Source organism: Piliocolobus tephrosceles, chromosome 2 (genome assembly GCF_002776525.5).
Source record: "Piliocolobus tephrosceles isolate RC106 chromosome 2, ASM277652v3, whole genome shotgun sequence".
In the NCBI taxonomy this organism is placed as follows: domain Eukaryota; kingdom Metazoa; phylum Chordata; class Mammalia; order Primates; family Cercopithecidae; genus Piliocolobus; species Piliocolobus tephrosceles.
Genome location: NC_045435.1, coordinates 111,211,493 through 111,232,038, shown reverse-complemented (window position 1 = coordinate 111,232,038; position 20,546 = coordinate 111,211,493). Strand labels below are relative to the sequence as shown.

Below are 20,546 nucleotides of genomic sequence, written 5' to 3'. Positions count from 1 at the left end.
TGGTTAGGCTATCAGGATACTGCCTATGAGAATTTTAAGAACTAAATAAAACTCATGTACCAGATACTTAATATACTGGATGTATATCTCTGGTCTTCACAATAGCTTATGTAAGAGTTGTTGGAGCTGATAACTTTACCAGGCCTTTCTTGTTTCAAAGCCGTCTCTCTCTCCGCATACTCCCAGGGGCTCCGTATACAGTTTTTTGATCTATCAGATTACTCATCCAGGTTGGTATTTTCCCCATGGTGTTGGTAAGGGCTCTGAAGTTCAGAAAAATTACTTTTTCTTTTCTTCAAAGTTACCAGAGATGGTAAATTACATAAATCAGTTAAGGAATAGAACCTGGTTGCAGTCATTCTGAATTTTATTTTAAAAAACAAATTCAGTCAGGCATTTGTTTTTTGACAAACAAAAGTGGCTCACGCCTGTAATCTTGACACTTCGGGAGGCAGAGGCTGGAAGATCACTTGAGGTCGGGAATTTGAGATCAGCACGGCTAACATGGCGAAACCCCGTCTCTACCAAAAATACAAAAACTTCGCTGTGCGTGGTAGTGCGCCCCTGTAGTCCCAGCTGCTCCGGAGGCTGAGACAGGAGAATCACTTGAACCTGGGAGGAGGAGGTTGCAGTGAGCTGAGATTGCTCCACAGCACTCCAGCCTAGGCGATAGAATGAGACTTTGTCTCAAAAAAAAAAAAAAAAAAAAAAAAATTGTAGTAGTTTCACAGACTGTAGTGGTATTAAAAAGAAGATTTAAAACAGAGTTTGAATAAAATGGTCATATTGTGAGCCAAAAGAGAAGCAGAATATATTTTATCTTACACATACAAAAATGGATATTTAATACTTTGCTGTTACTCCTATCTAGACTATAAGATTAATGCCTATGGCTTGGGTGATATTTTGTTTTTTGCATTTCCTGATTCTCTTTTTAATCTTATTACCTTTCTTACCTGTGAGTTAGAATTTGATGTCACTTTTTCAAAATACTTATCTAAAATTACTACTGATTCCATTATACTTATTAATTCATATGCTTATGAATTAATATGCATATGTAAAACTATACCAGGCACTGAGAATACAATGCTCAAAAATATAAATATCAACCTTACCCTTTGGGACTTTACTTTCTGTTGGGAAGAAACAGAAAATAAGCAGACAAAAGAACAAATAAATATGTAATCACAAACTTTACAATTGTCTTGAAGGAAAGAAACATCACCTTTTCCTTTAAGGTAGCTAAATAGATTTGGGGGAGTAACTTGGGCCGAGACTGAAAAATTAAACAAGGGCCTAGAGGCCACAGAGAAGGGTTAAGTCTTATTTTCAGGACCTTTAATATCTGATTATAGGTAGATTATAACATACTTTTTGTCTATTTATGTGTAATCTTCATCATGTATTCTGTGTATCTCTGATTGCTACGTAGAAAACAGATTTTAGAGGTAATGGAAGAAATGGAAAAATTAGCACTGATGTGCTCTTTTAATAATCTAGGCATGTCAGTCAGGATTTTCCAGAGAAACAGAACAATAGGACAATAAAAGATTGCATGTATATGTGTGTGTGCATGTGTGTGTGTGTGTCCCTATGTGTGTGTCTCTGTGTGTGTCTGTGCTTAATTTTAAGGAACTGGTTCATATGATTGAGGAGGTTGGCAAGTGTGAAATCTGTGGATAAGGAAGGCTGACAACTCAGGGAAGAGTTGATGTTATAGTCTTGACTCCAATATCTGTAGGCAGGCTGTAGCAGGCTATAAATTTACTTAGAATTTCTATATTATATTAATAGTCCAAGGCAGAGTTCTTTTTTCTTCGGGATACCTCATGTTTTGCTTTTGAGGCCTCCAACTGATTAGATGAAGCCTACCCACATTATCTAGGGCAATCTCCTTTACTTAAAGTCAACTGATTGTAAATCTTAATTGCATCCGTAAGACACCTTCACAGCAACATATGGACTAGTGTTTGAACAAACAATTGGGCAGTATTGCCTCACTACATTGACACGTAAAATTAATCACCACAGAGATCATGTTGGTGGGAATGCAAATATAGAGAAGATTAATTTGTAACATTTCGGACATATACTCTACAAAAACTTGGTGATGGATTAGATATGAGGATAAAGATGAGGGAAGAAATCAAGAATAACAGGTCTTTCCCATGAGGAGTGGGTTTTAACAGCTATGATGTAGACAGAATGAATCTTTTCCAAATGGGATTCTGCTGACTTCAGCTCAAATAATATGATTGACAAGGCAAGATTAATTTTGTTATGCACTTTAAATGACTAAATAATCTTGAGAAGAAATTCTGTTTGTATCTGTCTAGTTATATTTGGCTAATCCTAATGTAGACTAAAAATTTGCCTTGCCTTCTCTTTCTCATCCAAATTAATTACATGCAAATAGTAATCTAGTCTTTATGCAATAATGTGAAATGGGAGGAAACATAGCCAAATATTTCTGGAAGGGATAGCCTTCAACTGTGCCAGGTACAGTGCCTCCAATTCTTTTATTGCTAATCATAGTAGGTCTCATCTTCTAATCAAAGCTTACATATGCTACACCAGGGAGTTTGGATGATATGCTAACTCAATCTGATTTTACACAATATAATTCAAAAGCCAATAAAATGTATCCTTGTCAGACACAAAAGTTTTACAGGGAAGAATGTAATATAGGCACCAAATGTTAAGTATCCTCTCTGCAGGTGGTTTGTACATTTCCTGTGTTTCCAATTTCTCTTTTCTTTTCTTAACCATGAAATTAAATAGAGAGCTTTGAACAATGAAAGAATGGCATTTTTTCAAAGCTGATTCATAATGCCATCTTTTTTCCTAAAATAGAATATCAAATGGGTGAATAGAAAGTCATTTCAGACATAGAGAGTTAAGAATTAAAAATGTAGTAAAATATTTTTCTAGATTAACTACTAGAGATTGATGAGTACTTATGCTTCATTTTACTTCAGAAAATGTTTGCCCTTTTATTTTATACGTTTATTATGATAAGTCACAATTGAAAGACTTGATAATCCATAAAATCATATTTTCCAAAGTCAAATTATTAATTTTGCATACAATTTTGATTAGGTTTAGACAGGTTCCATTTATCTTAACTCATTAGTGTTATGTTAGTAGATTTTCTATGTAGATTAAACTTTCTCTGAGTAAATCAAATGTTTTGTTATTCTCATTTTACTTACTTCATAAAATTGTAATATCTATTATGTAAAAGGCATAACCTAAATGTATTAGTTTCCTGTGGCTTTCATAACAAATTGCCATAAATTAGGTGACTTAAAACAACAGAAATTTATTCCCTTCCAGTTCTGGAGGCCAGAAGTCTGAAATCAAGAGGTCAGCAAGGCCACGTTTTCTCTAGCTCTAAGGGAGAATCCATTTCCTGTGACTGTGGCATTCCCTTCTTTGTGACCATATCACTCCAATCTCTGCCTCAGTCTTCACATGGCCTTCTCTTCTTTGTGTATCTATTTAATCTCTCCCCATCTCTCTTTTACAAGGAGGCTTGTGATGGGATTTAGGGCTCATTCGCATAATACAGGATAATCTCCTTATATTGAAATCTGTAATCACATCTGTATTAGTCTGTTCTCATACTGCTAATAAAGACATACCTGAGACTGGGTAATTTATAAGGAAAGAGGTTTAATTATTCACAGGTCAGAATGGCTGCGGAGGCCTCAGGAAACTTACACATAGCAACAGCAAGAAGGGCTGAGCAAAAGAGGGAAAAGACCCTTGTAGAACCATCAGATCTCCTGAGAACTCACTCACATCATGAGAACAGCAAGAGTGAACCGCCCCCAAGATTCAATTACCCTCTACTGGGTCCCTCCCAAAACACATGGGGATTACGGGAACTATAATTCAAGATGAGATTTGGGTGGGGACACAGCCAAACCATATCAACATCTGCAAAGACACTTTTAGCAAATAAGGTAACATTTATAGGTCCTAGAGATTTAAATCTGGACATATCTTTGCAGTCACCATTCAGCTCACTGCACCAGATAATACAAGGCATATGAGTGTAGATTAGACAGTGGCTTTCTTCTGAATAGATGTGCCAGTTTATTAAGCTTTATTTTGTTGTTGTTGTTGCAATTCCATCGGACTAGGATTCTACAAATTGCATTTTCACTTTGCCAGTTGACTCCCTGATAAACTCTAATAAGAAGCACTAAAAGAAAGCTGGAAGCCAGAGGGAGTAAGAAAAGATGCTTCTTTCTATTTACAATTTGTTCCTGTTTTAGCTTTCTTTTCCTGTCATTGTCACCCTAACAATGCTTCTTCACCTAAGTAGAGACAATTCATTCTAGTAGTAGAAGTTAATACTGATTTTCACTTTTTCCAACATTAGTTAAATCAGACTCATGATACTCATCAGAGACACCAGCGCAAGTGGACTAAAGTCCTTCCTTATAAGTCTGGGGTCCAGTTACACAGGGTTCCATCTCTGATCTCAGAGACATCAGTTATAGCTAAGCAGTGGCCCCTATTCAGAGGCCTGAGTTTCAACTTCACAGGACGCTTCCTTTGATCTTCTAAGCTTTAATATTTCCAAATATTTCCATTCTCCAACCCTAGGAATAGTAGATCCTTCCTGCTGTTGTAACCTAACCTCTGTGACATTTTAGTGTTTCTTCTGCAACACTTTAGTGTTTCCCGTGCCTTAGAATCTAAAATACATATAAAATACCTTCAACAATAACTGCCAAAAAAGTGAAGAAACAGTTACAGAGAAATCTAGGATTAAAAGGATTTGTGTTACTGTTTTCTTCAGCTGGGGTAGGATTTAGGCAGGCATCATGGTAACAGGTAGATGATACTTAAGCAGGATCTTATAATTAGTAGACTCCAGTCTTCAAGAGATGCTAAGGAGAAAGTGGAAGGGTATATCTCAAGAAAACCTTACTGAAAGGTATCACAGTTGTTATGTTTCTCAAAATCCACTTAAATAATATTTAACTTTCTCTTGTTGATTGAAGGTCAAGTTATATATTCTTTTATAATACAATAAAGTCCTCAAAGAGAGTCATTTGCCTCTATGACATAATAACTACAGATAGTCTGCTACTGAAAACTAGAAAAGTGAATTAATACTTTAGTGTTTTGTTATTTTTCTTTTCATTTCTGTATTGTTATTGGTTACTTCTAATTGATGTCATTGTGTCTAGCTGCTAGAACCTGCTGGTGATTGCTTCAGTTATTCAGTATTATTCCAACTCTCTTAAGGGACAGTCTGTTGGACTTTGTGAGTTATTTGCCCTTCCAAGGGCAAATAATTTTAATTTGATTGCAGTTATTTTAATTTGATTGCAGTGTTCAGGAAGCATGACCTCAGAATAAGTAGGAATGTTACCGTCCATAAATAAAGTCATCTTGATTGTAGCTCTCTTTCTGGTATAGGAGAGTATAATTTTAACTTTTCATGTAATTCAGGGATATTCATCTTAAAGTGATAATCAGAAAAATGTTTGCTGAGAGATCTTTGAGACCTAAATGTGTTTAGCTTAATAGGACAATATCTAAAGTTCTCTACAATGAACACATGTTACAAGATCATAGAAAATAAAAGGACAGTAAACACTAGCTATTTGCTACTGATTGAAAACCAATGAATTAACATAAGTGAATTCTGCCAGTAAGGCTGACTGAATTTGAGACCATAAAGCCAACTATATATCCACTCTTCCCCCATATAACATATGTGGTTTATTGTGTCCACATAGTCTCTTTTCAGAGATTGTAAATTATACTACGTATGAACTCTTGATGACTGAAACACAATTGGAGCTTGAAGGTCAAGGTAGCAAACTGTATCCTAAATTCCTATTTACTGATGATGTGTGGAACAGTTAGTAGTATACTTTGTGCTGCTACAGTTAAAGATCTGTCAATGTTTCTGATATACACTATTATTTTAGGATTCCATAACATAACCACTAATCTTTACTCTGAATTACATGATGAAAGGCCTCAGCAGTGGGAGGACATCTTGAAGTTCTTTTAACAAGATTATAAGATATTTATTTGCTTTCCTTGGTATTAAAATTCTAAACAATAAGATTTATGGTAAGCTAGACATAGACAGGACCTCTATACAGGCAGCATGCAGCAAAAAATGTTTGACTTATATAAATGTTAAGAAATAAACTGCTGGCCGGGCGGGGTGGCTCAAGCCTGTAATCCCAGCACTCTGTAATCCCGAGACGGGCGGATCACGAGGTCAGGAGATCGAGACCACCCTGCCTAACACGGTGAAACCCCGTCTCTACTAAAAAAATACAAAAAACTAGCCAGGCGAGGTGGTGGGCGCCTGTAGTCCCAGCTACTCGGGAGGCTGAGGCAGGAGAATGGTGTAAACCCGGGAGGCGGAGCTTGCAGTGAGCTGAGATCCGGCCACTGCACTCCAGCCTGGGCTACAGAGCGAGACTCCGTCTCAAAAAAATAAAATAAAATAAAATAAACTGCTGTTTCAGATTTCCATTTCATTACCTATATTCATTTTTAAAGAAAAGGTTAGGACAAAATTTTTTTAAATCCTTATTTTTAAAAAATGCCTGGCTTATTCCTGCAACTCCCTTATCAGATGTCTATAAAAAGTATACAGAGCCTAACAAAGTAGTAAAGTAGATGTAAGTAGTTATAAGCCTGACTCATTGGTTTGTTTTCAGGAAAAAATAATTCTGAATAATTTTTTTTAAGGAACTCAATTAGCTGTTTAGTTAAAAAATAGCCTGTAACCCCGTCTCTACTAAAAAAAAATACAAAAAACTAGCCGGGCGAGGTGGCGGGCGCCTGTAGTCCCAGCTACTCGGGAGGCTGAGGCAGGAGAATGGCGTAAACCCGGGAGGCGGAGCTTGCAGTGAGCTGAGATCGCGCCACTGCACTCCAGCCTGGGCGACAGAGCGAGACTCCGTCTCAAAAAAAAAAAAAAAAAAAAAAAAAAAAAAAAAAAAAAAAAAAATAGCCTGTAGTTGTGTAATCTGGACCTATTGATCTATGCTGTTCAATGTGGTAGCCACTAGCAATGTGTGGCTACTGATAATGTGAAACACAGTTAGTGAAAATTAAAATAAGTATAAAATATGTACTTGATTTTAAGACATACTACCACAAAATAAAAATGAAGTGAAAATGTAGCATTAATAATTTTTATATTGATTCATGTTGAAATTATAATATTCTGTAAATAAAATGAGACTACGTCACTTATTTCTTTTTTATTTAGTTTAATTTACTACTAGAAAATGTAAAATTACACATGCAACTTACATTATAGTTCCACTATACAGTGTTGCTATAGATGTTCCCAAATATCCAACATTTTTTCTTATACCCAATTGACTTGAATTGACTCAAGGTAGGATGTTGGGCTTATGATATGTCTCAGATATGATCAGAAACTAGTAAGGCCTTTTTTTTTTTTTTTAAAAGAAATTCTCCATTACCCCAACTATGGTTGGTGATGTTGTTATAGGTGTCTATGATAGTGGATGGCAAATGTAGAAGCGGGAAGATATAAAAAGGAAAAGTAAATATGGGAGTCCACAGGAGTGAGGGTCTGAGACATTAAGTAAAACAAAACAAAACAAAATTCAAATTTAAAATATTTGTTGAATGTAAATTCGTTCATCTGTCATACATAATATAGAAAATGAATATTTTCTTTATCTTTGAATAATATTATTTTCAGATGAAATTACTTGTAATAATAGTTGTTACTCAAAATTCACCTTATAGCTACTAAACTTCTGCAACTATAATCTGATTTCTCTAAAGCCCCATTAAAACAAACAAACAAAAACTCTGCTATTTGCTTCATTCATAAATCCTTTAATTCAGCAAACATTTATGTGCCTATCCTATTCTAGGCATTATGTTTGAAACTAGATGATCCAAAGGTAAAGTACTTTCTCTGTAAATTCTCATTAGATGTTTCCTTAGCATTCTTTTGCTAATTTGCAATGTCTGTTCGCCTGAATTCATCTAAGTCTGTAATCATGGATGAAATTGCTTTGGGCACCCCATCAGAAAGAATCACTGAAATCTAACCCCAATGTGTTATCACACACTACACAGATACCAAAGGGTCAATAGAGAAGCAATAATGTGTTAATATCACAGGAGTCCCAGTGGGCTAGAAGAGTTGTAGCTGTGGTTAGCCAGGACACTACCACACTTGTAGTATTAGTGGACAATAGCAAGTAAATTATATTAATAGAATTGAGTCATAAAGTATTTTAACTGAGCCAGCACAGGAGCTTTCCGTCTTTTTCATCCCTTTATGTCTTACCGTGTGTATCTTTTTCTCTCTCACTTCTGTCTAAGAGTAAAAGTGATTTTTTCCAAAGCTAACTTGGTCACCTCTCTTCTTGCCTCCTTTTCCTACCTTATGGCCTTGCTCTATCAATTTTCAGAGCTCTTCTCACCTTCATTTCTACACATTATCAATCGTTCTGGTTGCTACAGTGATTTCTGTCCTCTGATTTGAAAACATACTTCCAAGGCCTGTCTTAAAACAAATCAAACATTCTCCCCTCAACTCTTTCATATTACTGTACTCTCCTCCATTTGACACACCTCCCCAGTAGCCTATTCGCTGCTGTCTTTATCCTGTGTTGCTCATTCATTCTTTAAGCCTGTAACATTGGCTCTCCTTCCCCCATCCAACATTCTAATTCTCTTATTGTCCTTATATTACCAACAACTGCCATTCAGAAAACAGAGTCTTTTTCTTCCCCCGTAGTCCTTATTTGTTTGGACCTCTCTGAGCAATTCTTTTATGGAAACCATCGATTACCATTTTTAGTAAAGTGAATACAACGTAAAATCTGTCTTCAACTGCTTAATTTTATTTTAGCAGATTTCCCCTTTTATTTACCTGTTGCATTCCCTTTACATTAAGAAGCAGTTATCCCAAAGTCTGCATCTCGAAGACTGGACTTTGATCCCAATTTTGCTTAATAAAAATTATTCAAGAAATTTTATAGAAAGTTTGTCAATGATTAAATCTCAATTCATGATTTTTTTTCCCCTCTATCAAAAGGGGCAGGCATTTAACAGAAATACAGTGGATAAGAAGGGAACAGAGTGAGAGTTTACGAAGTACATATCTGAAGGTTATATTCTTTATTTTTATATTTTTGCTTTTGGAACAATGTCTTTATTATGCTCAGAAAATACCTGCTGGTTCAACCCTAAATTGCTACATTAAAAGAGATGCAGATTTAAATGTTTAGGGTGGGTGGTAATTGCTTAATATCTGTAATAAACTGACTCCATTGTTACAAAACACTCTCAGGCAACTATCTCATACCATCTAACTTGACTTTGAAAGGGAACCAGTGTCATGGAGTAAGGAGTAAAATTTATTTGCTGTCTTCTTATTGATGAAACTGTGAATTTTTGTCAGTTTGGGGTTTGCTACACTCTGGCAAGTTGGAAAAGGTCTATTTTATTGTTTCTTTCAGAAGCTTTTTTTCTGTAATCCATGAGTTTCAAATTTAGCTCCTGTTGGAATATTGTTTTAAAATAAATCCAAAAGCAGTTAAAATATTGAAATTAAAATCCTTTCAATAATGTACTTTTCTAAATCTTGACTCTACTTGTCAAGGGCTATGTGATGTTAAGCTAATCTCTCTGCATCCAGTTTCTTTCTCTATAAAATGGAAATAATAATAGTACCTATGATATTAAGTCGTTTTGAGGATTATATGCATTAACATATATGCAAAATGCTTGGAATATGGGTAAGCATATACTAAATGTTCAAGTATTAGTTATTACTTTTATCACTATTAATTTATGCAATCAAATTTATTTACTATCTACTGCTTAGAAACCTGGAGAAATACACAATGAACAAGAAACTCGTGTTCTTCAGCTTTGCCAAGAAGAGACAAATATCTGTCAGAGTTACAAGAGTGTGTGACTAGTGGTATGATAAAACCATCAGCCTCTGTGGTTGCACTCAGAATAAATAACAAACTCTGCCTAGGGTTGTTGGCAAAACATGAGTAGTTGGACTCTGAACTGTGTTAAATTAGTGCTGTTGTTTATCCAGACCACAAAAGTCTTTCCTTTCATCAGTGTCTCTGAGAGTCAGTAGCTGGATCTCCTCCGATACTCCAAGTCAGAAAATGTAGAACTTTTCCTCAGTAATTTACCATGATCCTTTAAAAATTACAAAGAATTTGCTTCTCTCAACCTAATCATGAACTTCAAGATACATTTTCTGTAATAGTTTAAAATACATTTAGCATAATGTTTTTATATGCAGTCTGTGTGTCTGTGTGTATACCACTACTATTGGCTGTCTGATTATTCTGATCTGCATACATCTTTTAAAATAATCTTTCTTCTTTGTGACTAACATATGTCTGGCTAGAAAACCAACACCTTCCTATCTAAAGCAATATAAAATTTAAAGTTATTTGGTGGGGCTGAATTACTAGGGATGTGGAGGAAGGGATTCATTCCCTGTGAAGCACGGTCCAGAGTGTCAGATAGATTTTTCCTGGTTTGGCCATAAGGATATATACAGAAAAAAAGTAGCACTAGGGAAGTAGAGTAGTTACAAGAAAAAAAGAATGTGTGGCATTTTCAGTTAGTTAATGGCATGGTCAAATATAAAAGGGTAGCTAGTTTATTTGTATAGACTCTTACAAGGCATGATATGTACTTGGCCTAGAAGTGACCTATAGAAGTGGTCTCTCTCTTGTTACTGGAAAGTTCCTTTTGGACGAACTCTTTCCTGGGCAGGAGATGTCATCTGATGGTCTCACAGCTCTGTGTTACTAAGGCCAAAGTCAGTTGAGAATTACGGGGCTGTGGGCTTATGCACCCAAGGAAGCCAAACGCAAACATCTCAAACAATAGCATAAGTAACACATATAAAGCTTTTTATTGTATATGCCAGGCACTGTGCTAAGCACTTTACATGTTTCAGTTCATGTAATTATTATAAAAACTCTAGGTTGTAAGGACTAATATTTTCCGTTTTACAAGTGAGGAAGAAGAGTTTCAGAGTTAAATAACTTTAATGTGCTCCAGATCATGGAGAGAGAGAATGGTGGTGATGGGGCAGGAAGCTTGTCTTGTAGGGGTAAGGGAGGCAAAATGTATTCTCTACCCTCCTAGGGCTTCTTGCTGAGTCTAAGAATTAAACTTACCTAAGGCAGAATAACAGGAGAAAAGCATACAAATTTTATTTAGTAATTTTTACACGTACATGAGAGCCATCCCCCCCACACACACACACAAAATGAAGACTCAAAGAAATGAAGTTGAATGCTTATATACTAGGCTGAACAAAGAATAGTAAATTGTGGAAAAGCGGCAAGACAGAGGAGTGTGGGCTAGGGCAGTTAATTGTGGAAAAAATGACTAGGAAGATAAGATTGGCTGGTTAGTTCAACAGGATTTATTTGTGTAGATTTTTGTCAGTCTCCACTTCCCTAGTGATAAGCATGTCTTTCACATAGGAATTTAATCTCCTGCTTTCAGGAAGCAAAAGGAAGTTCAGAGTGCCCTTCTTACATCTGCTGTTTTTCAAATGTTTTTTACTCTAAATAACAAATAGGCCAAAACAGCATGTTTGGGGGCAGTGTGTTTTGATCTCTTACATGGGAAACAGCATGTACTGTACACTTAGATGAACATAATTTTGATACTGACCACTTAGTATTTTCTTCTTATTTTTCCCTCTCTCTGTTATTGATATTACTTTTTAGATGTAATTCACTTTTTTCCAAAATGTTTACTTCTTTAAAGTGTTCTTCCTACCTCAATAGGGCAAAAATAATGATGTATTTTTTATGGCATTAAGCATATAAAGGCATGATATGTACTTGGCCTAGAAGTGACTTTATGAACTTTGTTCAGTTACTAGACAGTAACTTCTTTCTAAGCCCTATTAGGTATTCAGGTGAACCTCATACTATGCATTTTCAAGTAGGATAATTAGTGGTATGAGTAGTATTTCTGTAAATAAATTTTTATTTTGACAAAGCAAATATGATGCAAATTAAGATTTGGGAATATAATAGGAAAATAATGAAAATTAAGGTTTCTTGAAATGAAAAGAAGAATATGGTAATTTGAGAATATTGAGACAGGCTGCTGTGGAAATTTTCAACAATCTGTAAATAATACAAGATTTTCTATCTTCAATTTCATGTCTATAAGCTATATTATCAGCCCTTTGGTCTCTTAGAACAGAAATACGTTTGTTCAGTGTGGAATGTCTTTTATTCTTATTGATTTTTATTACTATAACATGTAATATTTCATAGTATAATTAGCAGCTTACTGTTCAGTTATGTGATTGGGGGAGGCAAAACACTTAGAATTTTTCCTCATAGTCTAGTGTAGGACTGATTAAACACAACATACTACACACACACATGCACACACACACACAAACAGTATGTGTATACATATCACATATACAAATTTACATATACATGTATTTTTACATAAAATATATACATATATACACACATATCTCAAAAAGGTACATAAAAATAGCAAATACTAAAATAACAAGAATGGAAAAGAAATGGTTCCAAAATACTGTCAGACAAGATTTTTCTCTGAGCGGACACTTTATGTGTGAATAAAACCACAGGACGGCGAAGCTGGTATGGTTTATCCTCAAAGCCTTTATTTATTCACAGCTGTTCAATAGTAGCAATAACGATTGTTGTCACTGTACCTCATCTCCATTTGGAAAGTGAAAAGCAATTTTCAAATTCCATTAAAAAAGATAAAGCAAAGTTTACCTTGCTACATGGAGTTGAATAGAGACATTCAATGAAGCCATTTTTTTAAAACTGTAACATGTCAAAATTTTAAGAATAGGCATCATTGGAAATGCTTTGTGATAAATATATCAATATCACAATTATTTGCTGTACTTTAAGGATTAAAATATCATTGTTTTTGTACCTTCCTTGCTATGTGTTCCTTGCCTTTGGGCTCAACTCTTTAATAACCTTATTTTCAAAAAGTACATGAGAGATTAGTGGTGAAGCTAATTACCTATTACAAGTATCCAGCATACATTTTTCTGAAGAGCATTTTTTTTTTACTTTGAAATGTGTAATTTCAATTTGTAGTCAACACTTATTTTTAAGAGATTAAATATCTGAGAACTCAGTTAAAAATGAAACCATAAATAAAGTTGAATATGCACTTGTTGGAAATTTATATCCTCCTACTTTCAAGTTATTTCTCAAATTGACAAATGTTTTTAAAAACTATTCTTATTGTTTTTAATGGGATTTTGATGAGTGTGTCTAACATCATACACGAAGGCAAACCTATAATATAAAACCATGTGCTGAATAACGATGTTTCAGTCAAATATGAGCCACATATACTACAGCAGTCTCATAAGATTATAATGGAGCTGAAAATCTCCTATTATTGCCTAGTAACATAAAGAACAATGCACATCATGTGATGATGATGTAAACAAACTTACTGCTGCCAGTCATATAAACATATAGCACATACGATTAAGTACAGTGCATGATACTTGGAGATAATAATAAAGGACTTCAACCCTAGATGATGTATTTACTATATGACACTTTGAATTGTTATTTTAGAGTATGCTCCTACTTATAAAAAAATGTTAACTCTAAAGCAGCCTCAGGAAGGTCCTTCAGGAGGTATTCCAGAAGGCATTGTTATCATAGGAGATGACAGCTCCAAGTGTGTCTGAAGACCTTCCAGTGGAACAAGATGCGAAGGTGGAAGACAGCGATATTGATGATATTGATCCTGTGTAGGCCTGGGCTAATGTGTTTGTATCTTCATTGTCAGCAAAAAAAGTTTAAAAGGTAAAAAAAATTAACATAGAGCTTTTAGAACAAAGATATTTAAAAAAGAAAATATTTTTCAGCAGTAAAGTGTGCGTTTTAAGCTGTGTTATTACAAGAATCCAAAAGTTTTAAAAATTACAAAGTTCATAAAGTGAAATAGTTACAATAAGCTAAAGCTAATTTATTATTGCAGAAAGAAAACTATTTTAAAAATAAATTTAGTATAGCCTAAGTGTACAGTGTTTATAAAGTCTACAGTAATCATGTCCTAGGGCTTCACATTCCTTTACCACTTCACATTCCTTTACCACTCACTGTTGTTTCTCAAACAGAGAAACTTCCAGTCCTTCAAGCTGCATTCATGGTAAGTGCCTTATACAGGTGTACAGTTCTTACTTTTTTTTTTTTTTTTTGAGACAAGGTCTGACTTTGTCACCTAGGCAGGCGTGCAAGTGGTATGATCTGGGCTAACTGCATCCTTGACTTCCCAAGTTCAAGTGATCCTCCAAACTCAACCCCCAAGTAGCTGAGACTACAGGTGTGTGCTAATATGCTCAGCTAATTTTTGTATATTTTGTAACGATGAGGTTTGTCATGTTATCTAAACTGGTTTGGAACTCCTGAGCTCAAGCGATCCACCCACCTCAGCCTCCCAAAGTGCTAGGATTATAGGCATAAGCCACTGTGCCAGGTCATTTTTTAGTCTTTTATAGTGTACTTCTAGTGTGCCTTTTCTATGTTTAGATGTGTTTATGTATGCAAATATTTATCATTGTGTTATAATTGTATTCTGTACAGTACAGGTTTGTACTGTACAGGTTTGTAGCCAATGAGCAATAAGCTATACCACGTAGTGTAGACGTGCAGTAGGCTATACCATCTATGTTTGTGTAAGTACATGCTATCACATGTTTGCGCAATAATGAAATAATATAATGATGCATTTATCAGAGCATATCCCTGTAGTTAAGTAATATATGACTGTAGTTTAATTTTAAGCTATAGCCATTAGTACTCGTAGTCATGGCTAGATGGTCATATAAGTAAGTATATTTCTTAGAAAACAATATTGAAATCTTACTCAAATAATTATATGAAGGCAAAGAATTATCAAACATAATCATTTATGAAAAATAAAACTATATAAACTTACATAACAGGCTGCGATGTCCACTAAAATTTTTATTAGCATATCATAGTATTTTTACAAGGTAGATTTTACATGATATTTTTACAAATTATCTCCAACATCTCTAAATTATCTCTTTCTGAGGTAGGGAAGATAAAATATTCAAAATGATTCAAAATTTAATTTATATTTCAAGGTCTTCATGAACAAGAAAAATAGGTGGAATTCCTTAACTTCAGAGTTTATTTTGTTTTATTGTAAGTATATTAGCCAAATATGCAGAAGACCATAACTCTGAAACTGTTCAATCACTCCCATTTAAATTAACTCAAAACTCAACAATCCCTTTGGAACTAAGATTGTTTTTGTAATTCTTTCATATCCCACATAGCAGTTGGTGCCTAATAAATACTTGATGAATGAGCTTTCAAGGTAATTATTTTTCCTTAATTTCTGTCAACTTCTACTGTAAAATTCTTTGTAAATTTTCTTAGATATGATGAGAGTTTCTATGACTTTATTTGTATTAAAATGTAGACTCTTTTGGATATGTCTTCTCTGTGTTAAAAGTATTAAAATTCTGTCATCTAACCATCACATATGACTTAATCATCCTAATGTATTTTATACAATTGAGGAATCATCACACAGACTACCTGACATTTACATAATTTCAACCGAGAACATATTCTACTACTTTAGGTCTTGGCTTTTGTATGGCTCAGAATTCACTGAGTAATGTTATTTTCAGGATATTGGATTAGCATGCCTGCCAGAACATTCATTAAGCATGGAACAAAATGTCAAGGTGACTTGTATCAAGATGTCTAGTACAAAGAACCCATTACTTTTATTCTTCTCTATTTAGGGTCATGGTTCCAAAGGGTACAGTTAAGAACTGCATGCATTATTTTCTGCGTATATTAAATATTAGGTTTCAAGAAAAAAAGGTGGATATAGATTAATAGAACTGAGCCCACAAAATAAAGTCAATTACTTTAAAAACTAGTATGTACTTCAGATAGTGACACACATCTTACAAAAAGAGCTAAACATCCATGAAACTCAGCATTATTAATAAAAAAATACAAAAGCATTTTGTTTTCCTTAAGTGTAATTTAATAAATTAATAATGGATTGAGCAGTTGTTTAAACACACAGTGACCACAGAGTCTAGAGCATCTGGTAAATAGGAAATGTAACAATTATTTAGTTGTCTCAGATTTCATAAACAGGAAAAGCAGGGGATTTAGAATACAAACTTTCAAAAGACTTACTAGGATTGGCTAACTTAATTACTAACACCAAATAATTATGACTTTTTCTCTTCATTTTGATAACTTGGTTTATACATGCATTGATTACTTCAACAATCCTATGCATTACTATCAAGAAAATAGGCTAGATAATCTTCAGTGAAGCAGGGTCTGTGAACAGGAGTCTGAGTAATGACAGACGTTTTTCTTTGGGGCCACAAACAGCCCCAGATCCATTGTTCATCTAGTACTTCAAGTCACTACCACCCGTTCATGAGAGTTGGAACTCAAGATGTTACCTAGGTGCCTTCTCAGTTTTTAGGAGTATAGTTTTGACTAAATACCGCCTGAAGAATAAACATCCTTTTATGTGACACAAGCAGAACCAGTAGATGTTTAGATGCTTGAAAAAGCATTTTATTTTAACTGAAACACTCATTATGAATCTTTTGGTATAAGACAAAGAACTTTTCTTTGAGTATTGTTCTGGGAGTTGGAATTCTAGATTTACTTTCTTGTTTAAACAACACATATAATGCATCGTCTAACATTCCTAGTTTCAGTTTCTTCACCTCAGAGCAAGAAATAGGTACTTGCAATGCAGATTTTGTTCTACCTTGTCAATATACTCCTTTCCTCTCCTTATTCATAATCTTTTCAGTTATGTCTCCACATATAATTGAATAAAATTTTCAAATTTCATCAATTAATCTATGTAAGTCTGTCCAAAACATTCAGGTTCATTTTCAAAAAGATAACTCTTTCCTTCACACTTTAACTATCACTATTTACATAATGTTAATTAAATCGTGTAATTTTGTGTATAATTGCACATGACACCAGAAGAAACTAGTTGGGGAAAGAAAAGAAAAAAAAAGACAAGACAAGACCTCTTTGTATATGTAAAACTCACTGGGGGAATTGTTGAGTTTATGTGGGTGTCGTGCATTAGGTTTATGTTAGGGAGCTGGGAAAAAAATACAAACTCAAATGAAGCATCTCAGATCCATTGCATCTGAATCTCTTAAGCACCTTTAAAAGTTTTGCACATTAAATTTGGTAATGATTCCTAGAACATTATAGAATACTTGCTAATATTTAATATGAGGAGAAAAATGTGCTATATAGCAGGGCAGAAAACTAGAGAATAATTCTAAAAGAATCTTACGCAAATATACTTTTCTATTAGCAGTGTAGAGGATATTGCTCTTCCAAAATTTATTTTTGAGTCCCTGGTATCAAACTCTGTTTTCTATATGGGGGGAGTCCCCTGTGAGCTTAGCTGGAAGCAGGGCATATGTCTCTCCACAGAAGGTGAAGCAGAGTTCAGATATTTGTATTTGAGCTAGGGTAAAGGCACGTGCCCTAAGCTTAGCCAACTGGATGACCCCTCCCAGGACTTTACATCTGAAAGAAGAGAAACCAAGACATTGGCACAGTTCAACATTATTCGCTCTTGTTGTGGACAGCCTCTGTCAGTGGCAGAGCAGAAGTAGAGGCAGCGAGATTATCATGACAGAGGAGTGTTCCCAATGCAAAGGTGGCAGTGGGGGTGTCTCAAACATTGATGTCCTAAACTGACTATTTCTATAATGGGATCTTGTCAGTATTCTTATACTTAGTTTTCCTTGGTTACTGACTGGTTCTCAATGTCTTCTATCATTTCTGTAAACTATTACATATAGTAAATAGTATATAAAATATATATCTAGTATATTTTTTCAATAAATTAATTTTATTCTTAAATTGGACATGTTAATCTCTGTTGGATATAACCACATGCACTCCTATTTTGTGCTGGGTACCTGAGGACAGCACAAAGGACCCTCTTCAACCTTCTAACACTCACAGTTGACAGTGTGGATGAATTTACTTTTAGAATTCCCAAAGAAAAAAAAAAAAAAAAACTGATATTTCTACTATTTACTCACAACTTGGAAATTCTTTTCACAATTCACTTTAACATAATCACTAAAAATGCCTGTCTAGTACTTGCATTAAAAGAAAAAATGAATGGTACTTTGAAATAAGATTGTTTTACTTTTTAAAAGTTGTATAATACGTTGTTTTTGTGTCCATTTGTTTACAAATTAAAACCACAACATTTTCATTTCCTTGTGCCAGTAAACGTTGTTAAAAATAGTGACACACCAATAAACTGTGAGGAAATTTACTCAGCTACGAAAAAGTACCAAAGTGCTCCTTTAAAACATTAATTTTTGACACATTTTCAAAGTGAATATTTGTTGTGTTATCTTCTGTAAGAATTCTTAAAAATATGAAATGTGATGTTCCTAGTTTTTGTAATTTACATTAAATCATTCTTTCATTAAATACCTCAACATTCATAGTTTCAATAGGTCAATTGCTGCATTTTGTACTTACTTTTCATTCTAGCTAAAATTAAGCAAACATTACAACGTTCTGTTGATTTTAAAGTGTTCAAATCATCTTGAATACTTGCTATTCGAGAGAAACCAAGTATTTTTGACCCCAAGGCAATCATTTTCAAATGTCAGCTAAATGAATTATCTAAACTCTTTAGGTCAAAGAAAATTATATCTATAATTATAAAAGAAAATACGTGTTTTTCATAACTATAGTAAGTAATCAATAAGTTTAGTATATCTGGATACATTTGATTGAAAAGAACACAAAGTCTTAGTTGCATTGGCTTAACTCACATAATTGAAAATCAAGAGGAAATGCAGATATTAGGCTGGATTGATGCAGTATTGCAATCACGTCATCAAGGAGTAAGTTTCTTTCAGTCTCTCAGCTCTACCTTCTGTAGTATAAGCTCATCTTAAGACTGATTTCCTCCTGGTGGGGTAAAAGAAGTTGTGGCATTTATAGATTTCATATCCATAACCCATACTTTTCAAAAGGAAAAGGTGGATTAGCTTTTGCTGGTTCTTTCAGAAATCCAAGGAACTACTGCTTTTAGAATTCTGCAGGAAACTTTCTCTCAAATGTACTTGACAACATTTGCTCACATACCTATTTCTGAAATAATCTGTTTGGTTAAAGAATTGTCTTATGCTTAATTAGGACTGTGTTACCTGAATCAACATTATGACAATTGAGATCAGATAACCCAAGTTAAATTCATACCATGAGGAACTACCTCTGGAGATTTTCTCCTAAACCATAAAGCACACAGTGAGCACTGCATAGAATATTTGTAGACTTTGTACTACATGACAATGGACAGTGTATGACATAGAGAGGCAAGATAAAATTTATAACAAGACAGCATTTTCTTTTTGAGACGAAGTCTCTCTCTGTCACCCAGGCTGGAGAGCAGTGGCATGATCTTGGCTCACTGCAAGCTCTGCCACCCATGTTCATGCCATTTTCCTGCCTCAGCCTCCCGAGTAGCTGGGACTACAGGTGCCCACCACCACGCCTGGCTAATTTTTTTTTTTTTTTTTTTTTTGTATATTTAGCAGAGACGGGGTTACACCTTGTTAGCCAGAATGGTCTCAATCTCCTGACCTCATGATCTGCCCGCTTCAGCCTCCCAAAGTGCTGGAATTACAGGCAAGAGTCACCATACCTGGCCCAAAGCAGCATTTTCTAACAGTTGAATATAAATATAGAATAAAGTGAAGAATTTTATAAAACATAAAATTAAATAACCTCATACCATATAGTATTTATTAAAAGCATTATAGAAACAATAAGTTCAAAATAATATTTTGATTTATTCATTACATGTTTGGCTTCCAACCTAGACTGTAAACTTCTAGTTTCTATCCCTAAGCAACTAACACAGTGACTTACTCATATTAGATATTTAATGAAGGCTGTTCAGTAGAATAAGCAGAAAAAAATCAATACTGGCTGAATTACTCACTTTGTTCAAATAGATGCATCTTAAATGACAAACTTTTGGCTTTAGACTGAACTTCCAAAACAAATAGTCCACATCCTTCTCATTATTAAAATCAGAAAATAAATGAAAAAAAAAATAAAGCTGAATTACCTATTTTGTTTGGTTTTGTGACCTGAGCATTACTGTTTACCAGAGGTAATGGAGGTAACTAAAGAACAATGGAAAAAGGACAATGCAAATATTTAGGGTGTAGATGAAAGGAAATGCATCTTTATATTAATTGTCAAAAGCCTGTAGGGTATTCAAATAAAATTGTCTTTGGAGGGTGACAGGTTCTACCTACGGAGTGAAAGCTGAAATACTAGGAGATAATGAGTTCCAAATAAGAAAGAAAAGTTATCTAAATATTGAGTTTGAGTTCATACATACAGTTAGAGATAACATGAAAGAAAATA

At 34.4% G+C, this 20,546-nt stretch overlaps 1 protein-coding gene and 1 long non-coding RNA gene across 2 annotated transcripts in view; one reads left to right on the top strand and one right to left on the bottom strand.

Moving 5' to 3' along the window:
- Nucleotides 1-20,546, top strand: part of NAALADL2 (N-acetylated alpha-linked acidic dipeptidase like 2) — a 978,063-nt gene that overhangs the window by 946,251 nt on the left and 11,266 nt on the right. The gene's annotated exons all lie outside the window — the stretch shown is intronic.
- Nucleotides 5,399-8,685, bottom strand: LOC111521419. Its single transcript, XR_002724943.1, has 3 exons — nt 8,620-8,685; nt 7,312-7,520; nt 5,399-5,485 (listed from the first exon to the last, which is right to left on the bottom strand). It is a non-coding gene; the product is annotated as an uncharacterized LOC111521419 (long non-coding RNA).